General features: G+C 28.1%; 1 long non-coding RNA gene across 1 annotated transcript in view; it reads left to right on the top strand.

Annotated features, from left to right (window-relative positions):
- The first annotated feature begins 5,249 nt into the window (after positions 1 to 5,249).
- The window catches only part of LOC147807766 (uncharacterized), a 92,995-nt gene continuing 90,006 nt past the window's right edge, over positions 5,250 to 8,238 (top strand). Inside the window, exon 1 of the long non-coding RNA XR_015434572.1 lies at positions 5,250 to 5,455. This is a non-coding gene — a long non-coding RNA (uncharacterized LOC147807766). The remainder of the gene's footprint in view (positions 5,456 to 8,238) is intronic.

Here is an 8,238-nt window from a genome sequence, read left to right as displayed (position 1 = left end):
TTTTTAGTATATTAATCAAATAATAAACGTAAAATGGTAAAGAATAAGATTTTTAAAATGTCAAAATTTAATTAAATAGTTGGTAAAATAGTTCTGCGATACACTTCCAGAAATTTCTTTTAAGATTAGGATGATATAGGGTAAACCAACAAATGAAGGAGCATTTCATAGATATTTCTTAGAAATAAGATTTTAAACGTTTTAATTTAGACTGATTGGTAACAGTAGCTTACTACCTAACAATAGGAAGTCATCTAACAATGCATTTAGTTACCTGGTCTTTGAGTCTTCTCTGGAAAAAGTTTTTGAATTTGTTAGTATCTGTTCAAAGCCTTGTTTCTTTGACAAAATTATAAGGTCAGTGTTTGTTGTTATCCGTTTAAACTACAATTAATTGCATATAATAATGTTTTTTTTCTCATTGTGAAAAAAAGAATTCAAAATATGGTCATTGAAGTTACGTTTTATTTATTTTAAGCATCATAACATAAGCAAGTACTGAGATTAGGGGGTGTTTATTAACTAGATTACCGAACGATGAAAAACCAATGAATAAACAAGTGTTCCTTTACTGGAATTTTTTCAAGTTAATGAAAATAAAGGAAATTTTTAATTTTCTTGTACCTTTTGTCATATTATAAATCAAAATTATGTTAAAAATAAAAAAAACAACTTCTAACCAGTGAAGGAACAGGCATGTTCCTTCACTGAGAATAGATTTCCCAGTGAATGAATAGTATGTGTGAAATATGATTTTACATGGATAATTAGTAGTTCAGCGAAATAGAGGACTCCTAAAATTCAGTTAAATGTTGTATGAATAGTTCCTATAACAATTTCATTTAAATATACAAATTTAATTGCTAAATTTATTTAAAGAATTATAATAATAATTTATTTATTATTTATCTTTATAAATGTAGTGATTAGTTATTACATCATAACTTAGACACCTTAATAAACTATGTTTATTAAATAAATATAACAACTAAATATAATAATAAAAGCTTGAATGGAAAATTTCCTTGCAGGATTTTGTGCCAATAATTAGCTAAATTATTATCTTATTGCCGTCTTTAATGTCCTAACGGGAACTGGTAGGAAAAATCCATTTAAAGACAATTATCTAGGTGAAAAATGGATGAAGTTTTTTTTTAAGGTGATATCCACCGATAACTCAGTGCAATGCGAAGATAATTTCAAAAGGCAAAACTTCCCTTAGAGAATAATATTCGAAATACTGGTTTTAAGAACTTCAGAAGAATCTTCAGGAGGGCTTCCTTTTATAAAGTGATTGCATTTACAATGCGAATGAAACAAGAGTTAAATACTGCCCTTAAACGGGAAAAATCTTCGGCCTTAAAAATTATAAGGATTTATATTCTAAAGTACCTAGGAAGGAAAAAGTACCTCCATTGGTAGTTTTTCCTTACAGAAGAATTCGTTGAGATATTACAGAATCAGTCCCTGCTACATATTTCATTGGAAAAAGCTATTCATGAAATGAAACGATGACCGCAGCAACATTTTACAAATGTATTGCAAATGTTTCTACCCATGGCCAATTAAAAATGCAATCAAATTCCATATTTTGCTTCTTCTGGATAAGTATAAATCTTATATCAATTTGTTACTGAGCAAGTTTTGTTCCTCAAAACAAATTTTCTGGTTTAGTTTTCTATACTATTCATGGAAATCTCTCGTTAGATCTTGAAAACAAAAGAATTGTAAAACAATATGTCTAGAAAATTTTACATCCATTTTTAAATAAGATTTGAGGCATCAACTGATGAAGTTAAAATGCTTTTATGAAATGCGATATTTTTCCATTCGATGTAGAAAACGTTGACTGTAACAAATGCATGCAAAACAGACACCAAGAGTTAATGAGCAAGACAACTTATCATTAAAACACATGCTTTGAGAGTAACGATGCGCTATTTCTTCAGAAGCTTGAGAAGGAAATCTCGCAAGTTATGTTGCAAATTTTTAAAGGAACATTGACAGAAAAGTTTAATCTCCCAAATATCCAATAGCCTGTGCTTTCTTCAGTAATGAAGAATTTATTTCAAAAAGAACAATTGCATAATCAAATTTTGGCTCTGAAGCTGAGACAACTAACATTAATAATGAAAGTATCTTGAAAACTGATTTTGAGATAAGTCCTCTTGAGGCATTGTTAGTTGCAAAAACAATTGGTTTTATAAGTAACTACTAGATATAAGTCAATGAGAGATGGGTTTTACTCAAACTTCGAAACTCCTTTTTCTCATTTATTATCCAGTGAGGAATTCTGGAAATGGAACTGGAAAATCAAAAGAAATTTTGGAGATACATTTACATTGACCCAAAATTTGGAAAAAAGAGGAAGGTTAAATCAAAAGAAAAAGAAATAAATTACTCATGACGAAGAGAAAAAAAAATACTTAAAAAGATTTTTAAAAAAAAGCTTAAAAAATATGGGGAAAAGAGTAAACAAAAAAATGACCGAATTATAATAATAATAAAAACATCATCGGATTACACAATGATGCACATTCATAATTTAGAATGGACTATTAAACTGTGAGAAAAAAATGAAAAACATTTTTTTTAAAATTATGTATTCAAACATATTTTACTTTCCATTCCATGACTGAAAAAAAAGTAATATTTTCTACATTAACTATGGTTATATGTCGTAATTCCAAGAAAAATATTGTTTTTTTTATACATTTGTGTGGCCTATGGATTCCTAACGAGCATCAAACATTCTCAAAATCAAGTGTTCATTCACTGGAAAATTTAGTGTTTATTCACTGGTAAGAACTGTTCCTTCACTTGGTCATCTTACTACTTATTATTTAAACCACCAAAAGCTTAAAACAATATTATGTAAGTTATCTAACTTTTTTTTACATAATTTGCATTTAATAACAAATATGTCGACACCATCATTTAGCTAAAATTACAAATTTTGAAATTTTTATGAATTTTTTTAAAGGCAAGCTAAGCTTATGTGTTCCTTCATTGTTTAGTTTACCCTATAAGATGTTGAGAAACTTGCGATGTTGTGAGAGATGTTTAAAAATGTTGACTACGTATTTTTATTAATATTTATGAAATATATATTCCAGAAATTGATAAATTTATTATTCCAAATCTATGCATACGTATGTATATTAATGAAATTGTATCAGTTATTGAAAAACAAAATAAGAAAAATAAAAAATAATCACATTAAATAATCACAATCTGGTGTATTTTATCAGAAGCACGCTTTTTTAAAAATAGACATTTGTTGAATAAAGTGTTTTTTATTCAAAATTCTTTACTAAATTGGAAATAAATTATTAAATGACTAAAAAAGAAACATCGTATATCATAGTGTGAAAGAAATAAAAATAAAAAGATTAGCAAACGATTATTAGCAAAAAAAATATGAATGAAATTTTACGCTACGCGCGCGAAATCAAGTTCCTCCCAAGTTTATCACATTTTAATATTAATCGCCCCAATCAGTTATTTCTTTATTGTCGCCAAATTATTTTTTTAAAAATAATTAATTTTAATTTTTCTCAGCTTCTAATAAATAAAAACAGTTGAAACTTGAGATTTTTCAATTGAAAAATATGTAGATTAATATGGTATAAAAAAATTCATACCTTATAATTCAATATTTTTTCATCCCCACTTTAATTAAATAATAAAAAATAATAAATAATTATTAAAAATAATTTTTTGCATGAAATTAGCTTTGGGTAAATGAGTTTTATGAGTGGGTGGAATTTTTTTGGAATTGCTTCATTAGTTTTGAAAATATGACTGAAAACGCAAAAAGCGAAATTAACATTAAGGGGTACGAACTTTGAATCGCTCTCCTGACCAAACTATGGGGACCACATTTCCCAGATTGCGGCTACCCCCTATATTTTGAAAATAAGAAATCCAAATATGTAAAAAAAAATGCATGTTTATTCAGAGAAAGTACGTTTTTGTGTCTGATTTCGTAACTTAATTAATAGTTAGCACTAATTATTTAGCATATTTGAGGTCACCCCCAGGAACCATTAAGATTGACACTTAGTTCGTGAAAATCCGATCATTAGAACAAAAGTTATTCAGGGTGATTCGTTTTTTTTTTTGCGGACTGTACATCCTGATACTGATTTTGTACGAATGCTTTTATGAAAGTTGACGCCTGGGTGACCCTCCGGTGGGTCACGCTAGATTGTCTCATCGGGCGGCGCACCGGAGTAAAAACTGGTAACAAAAAAAAAATTTTTTTAGCTTATTTTCCGGGAATAATAAAAATCCATAACTACCAATTGTTTTTAACGGATGCAATTTTTATATTGAATTGCTTCTTCGCGGTGAAAATTTCCTTACAGTGAATTGTTCTTGTTGAGAATAGATTAACTCCTCCCAAATATTATCTAATTTTGAAATAGTTCTTCTACCAGTATTTTCTCTTTTCTGTCCCGCTTTCAAGCGCAACACCCGGCGTGAACGTGTTAAGCTAGAACACCAACATTGAGTTATAAGGGTAAATGCCTTGCTTCTTTCCTTTATAAAAGAACCTTCTGCGTTTCTGTTAAAAGAATGGATACCGTTAAAATAGTCTGAATAGCGTTAAAGTAGTCTGAATACCGTTAAAGTAGTCTGCCGTCCCTTTTTAGCTTGGTTTCAGGGAAAGCAAAAGTTATGTGACTACCAAGACTTACATTAAAAATTATGGCATATATTTTAATGTGACATCTTTGACTGTCATGAGTGTTTAGAAAATAAAATAATAATTATTTTACTGTACTTAAAATAAAATAAACAACATTATTTGCTTTTTTCTCCGGGTGAAAAAATAGTCAAATATATGTGTTATAACAAAATTAGGCAGTCGTGGACCTTCTAGCCTTCCCAAAACGAATTAGAAATGAAATAGTTTTACAACCAGTTTTTTTTCTCTTTTCCTTCCTGACTTTACAGCACCGATTATGAGCTTCAAACAGCGCTAAATACTTAACTCGTTCTGTACTGAACTTTTTCGTTCACAAGAAATTCACGCCGAACAGACATATTTAATTAAACATTTATTCGCATTCCAACCGTAAAGAATGCAAAACGAATGTCAAAAACTTTCGAAGCACCCCTCAATTTGGCGGGAAAGAAAAACTGAAGGGAAGAGAAATAAAGAAACTCGCACTGTTAGCGCGCCAGAGCACGCCTGCGTCAAATTTGGAGGGAATTAGTTTCGAAAAGGGAGCACCAAGAGCAGTGAGTGATTGTAAGAGAACAGAGAGGGACGCCTGCCGAGAAGAGGGGTATTTTCTCTGCGGGGCAAGAAAGCATGTCACTTAATCGCGGTCCTTTTAAACCATGACATATGATATGGATTATCTGAATGACTCTTATGACATTCAAGTTGGTAAATTACAAGTTACTCCAACGCCTGAGAATTATAATTTCAAATACTACCCTGGTAAGATATAGTTATTTAATATAAATGTTTGTTTATCGTTTTGTAAATAATTGTTTCTTTGCAACAACAAAAACTATTTCTGATGCGGTCTACAAAAATTAAATATTTTAAAGTATCCAGGCTTTCAGATATTTTCTATTTTAAAAAAATGAAATTAAATTTCACTTTATTATTACGCGCCAGTTATGATTTCGGGATTTGCAGTCCTCTGATTTTTTTTCCTAACTAGATCATTTCATTCTAGTTGGTAAATTACGAGTCACTCCAAAGCCTGGTAATTATAATTTCAAAAACTAACTTGGTAAAATATAGCTATTTAATATAACAGTTTGTTTATCGTTTTGTAAATAATTGTTCGTTTTGTCAACAAAAAAAATATTTTTTTTTGCTAGGGGTCTACAAATTTTTAATAATTAAGAGCTTACGATTGAAATAGCTTATAGTTTGAAATGTTCATGCTTTCAGATGTTTTCAGTAAAATCAGTTTCTTTATTAGTTTTAAAGTATACTTTACTTTAAAAGTAGTTTTAAAGTAAAGTATTATCGTTTTGTAAGTAATTGTTTGCTTTGTCAACAAAAAAACTATTTTTGCTAGAGCCTTACAAATATTTAATATTTAGAAGCTTATTAGTTGGAAAATATTCAGGCAACATTCATATATTTTCTATTTTAAAGAATAAGGTTAGATTTTACAGTATTATTACGCGCCATTTACGATTTTGGGATTAGTAGACCTCTGATTCATTCTAAACTGGATCATTTTAAAATAACTATCGTTCCGTTTAATCAAGAAATAATAGCATTTGTCGAAGTGCTTGAGCATTTTTGTATTCAACCTACTTTCGACCAAAGGAACGTAAACTCACCATTTCAATAAATATTTTTCACTAATTTTATTTTTCTGCTATAGTCAAGGGTTCTAAAAACATCCAAAAAATATTAGTAATTCAATTTAAGTAAACACTTTCTGTTGAAAATTTTTTTAAACTACTCTAGTTCCTTTACTTGAAGCGGTTATTGAAAAATTCAATTATTTTTGAAAATGTCTGATTATTCCATTCACGATTAACCATACGATTTTATTATGAAATACAGAAGCAAGTTTCTGTATATAAAATAAAAACAAAACAAATTTCATAAAAAAAAAACTAGAGTCAAACTAAATGGATTGTCCATTTATTTAGCGAAGAGTGCATATACATGTCATTTTATTTCTTAAATAAATATCATTTTCATAAACGAAACTTTTTTTTCGTCTTAATGAATGTAATTTTAGCATATTTCGATAAAAATAATACAACAGTTTCTTAACTTGAATTAAAGTGGGTTAATGTTAAGTAAACATTGTCTAAACATTGCACGAAAGTGTACTTCGGGGTACAAGTACAATACTACAAGTGTACTTCGGGGAATATAATTTTTTCTGAAGAAGGCCAATCCTCTAAGAGGTTCACTTCTGTAATCCCGAGAATAAATAATGATAAATTATAAAATGGTGTGTTACATAAATACGAAATTTAAGAGTGAACAATATGCATTTTTGTAAAAAAAAAGTATCTTTATTTTTATTTTCTTATATACCTTGGCGAAGCTGCCAACTTGAATGTTCGTTAATGGAAATTTTTTCTTAGTGGTAACTACATTTATCTTTTACTATATAAATATTGATCATCAAAGTTCTCCAAAAATTACTTTACCTGACGTAAAAAGTCGTTTTTTCAAATAATTGTATATTAAATCCAATGATATGGCAGATAAACTCTTACAAGTTTATGAAGTAGTTTGATTTTTTTTTTAATTTTTACATTAATTATAATTTTATTACCACTTAGTATAAATACTTCGTATAAATTGACGTCGATGCTTTGGTTATATCGCTTAGGAAAATAAAATAAAATATTCAAATTGCAACGGATTTTTAGTAGAAAAAATTGCTGAGACATATTTTCATACAGACTAGCCTATTACAGACTAGCCTATTTTCATACAGACATACAGACTGCCTCTTTATCTAAGCATAGGCGACGAAAGAAACATACCGATGGTAGTTAATAAATTATAAGAAGTATGCACAAGGAAAAAGGCAAGCGAACTAGGATAAATGAAGTAAGAGAGTTATATGGGATAAAAATAAACAATAGTAATTAGTAATCGAAGTTAAACAACAAAAATGTTAGTTCAAATTGATGCAATACCACAAGGAACTAATTATTCATCACTTAAGTTTATTTATTTTTACACTGTTATGAAAAAATTATACCTTTAATATCAAATTTGTTTTTAGATTTATTGATGATTTAATTATTTTTAGTTTTCAAGATTATCCAATTTTGTTAAATAATATTTACTCCGAGGAATTAATCTCGCTTCATAATCATGACGATAATGTTAATTTCAATTTTTGAATTTAAATATTAAAAAAGAAGAAAATATCTAAATTGTTGATTTATACGATAAAAGAATGATTTAATTTTAATATAAATTAGCTAATTACTTGGAACTCTAATGTTTAAAAAAAACATTTATTTAAATACCAACTTTAATCAAATGAATATTATTTAAATAATATGTTGTGATGTTTATTTATCCAAACAACAAATCTTCAAACTCTTTCAAAATTTGTTTAAAAAAAAAAAAACAATAGATAAACTAACTAATGTAACTATGTTCTGTATAAAATCATTGAGTTGTATGTTAGTATTATTATTAAATTTATTAAAAATTTCCTTTTTTATTAAATTTATATTTTTACCATGTGCAAATCCGATTTGTGCGAATCGATG

Source organism: Parasteatoda tepidariorum, chromosome 6 (genome assembly GCF_982258835.1).
Source record: "Parasteatoda tepidariorum strain Cologne lab strain chromosome 6, Ptep-v5.0, whole genome shotgun sequence".
Classification (NCBI taxonomy): Eukaryota; Metazoa; Arthropoda; class Arachnida; order Araneae; family Theridiidae; genus Parasteatoda; species Parasteatoda tepidariorum.
Note: the sequence above shows the minus strand (reverse complement) of the source record. Positions and strands in the feature narration are given on the sequence as shown.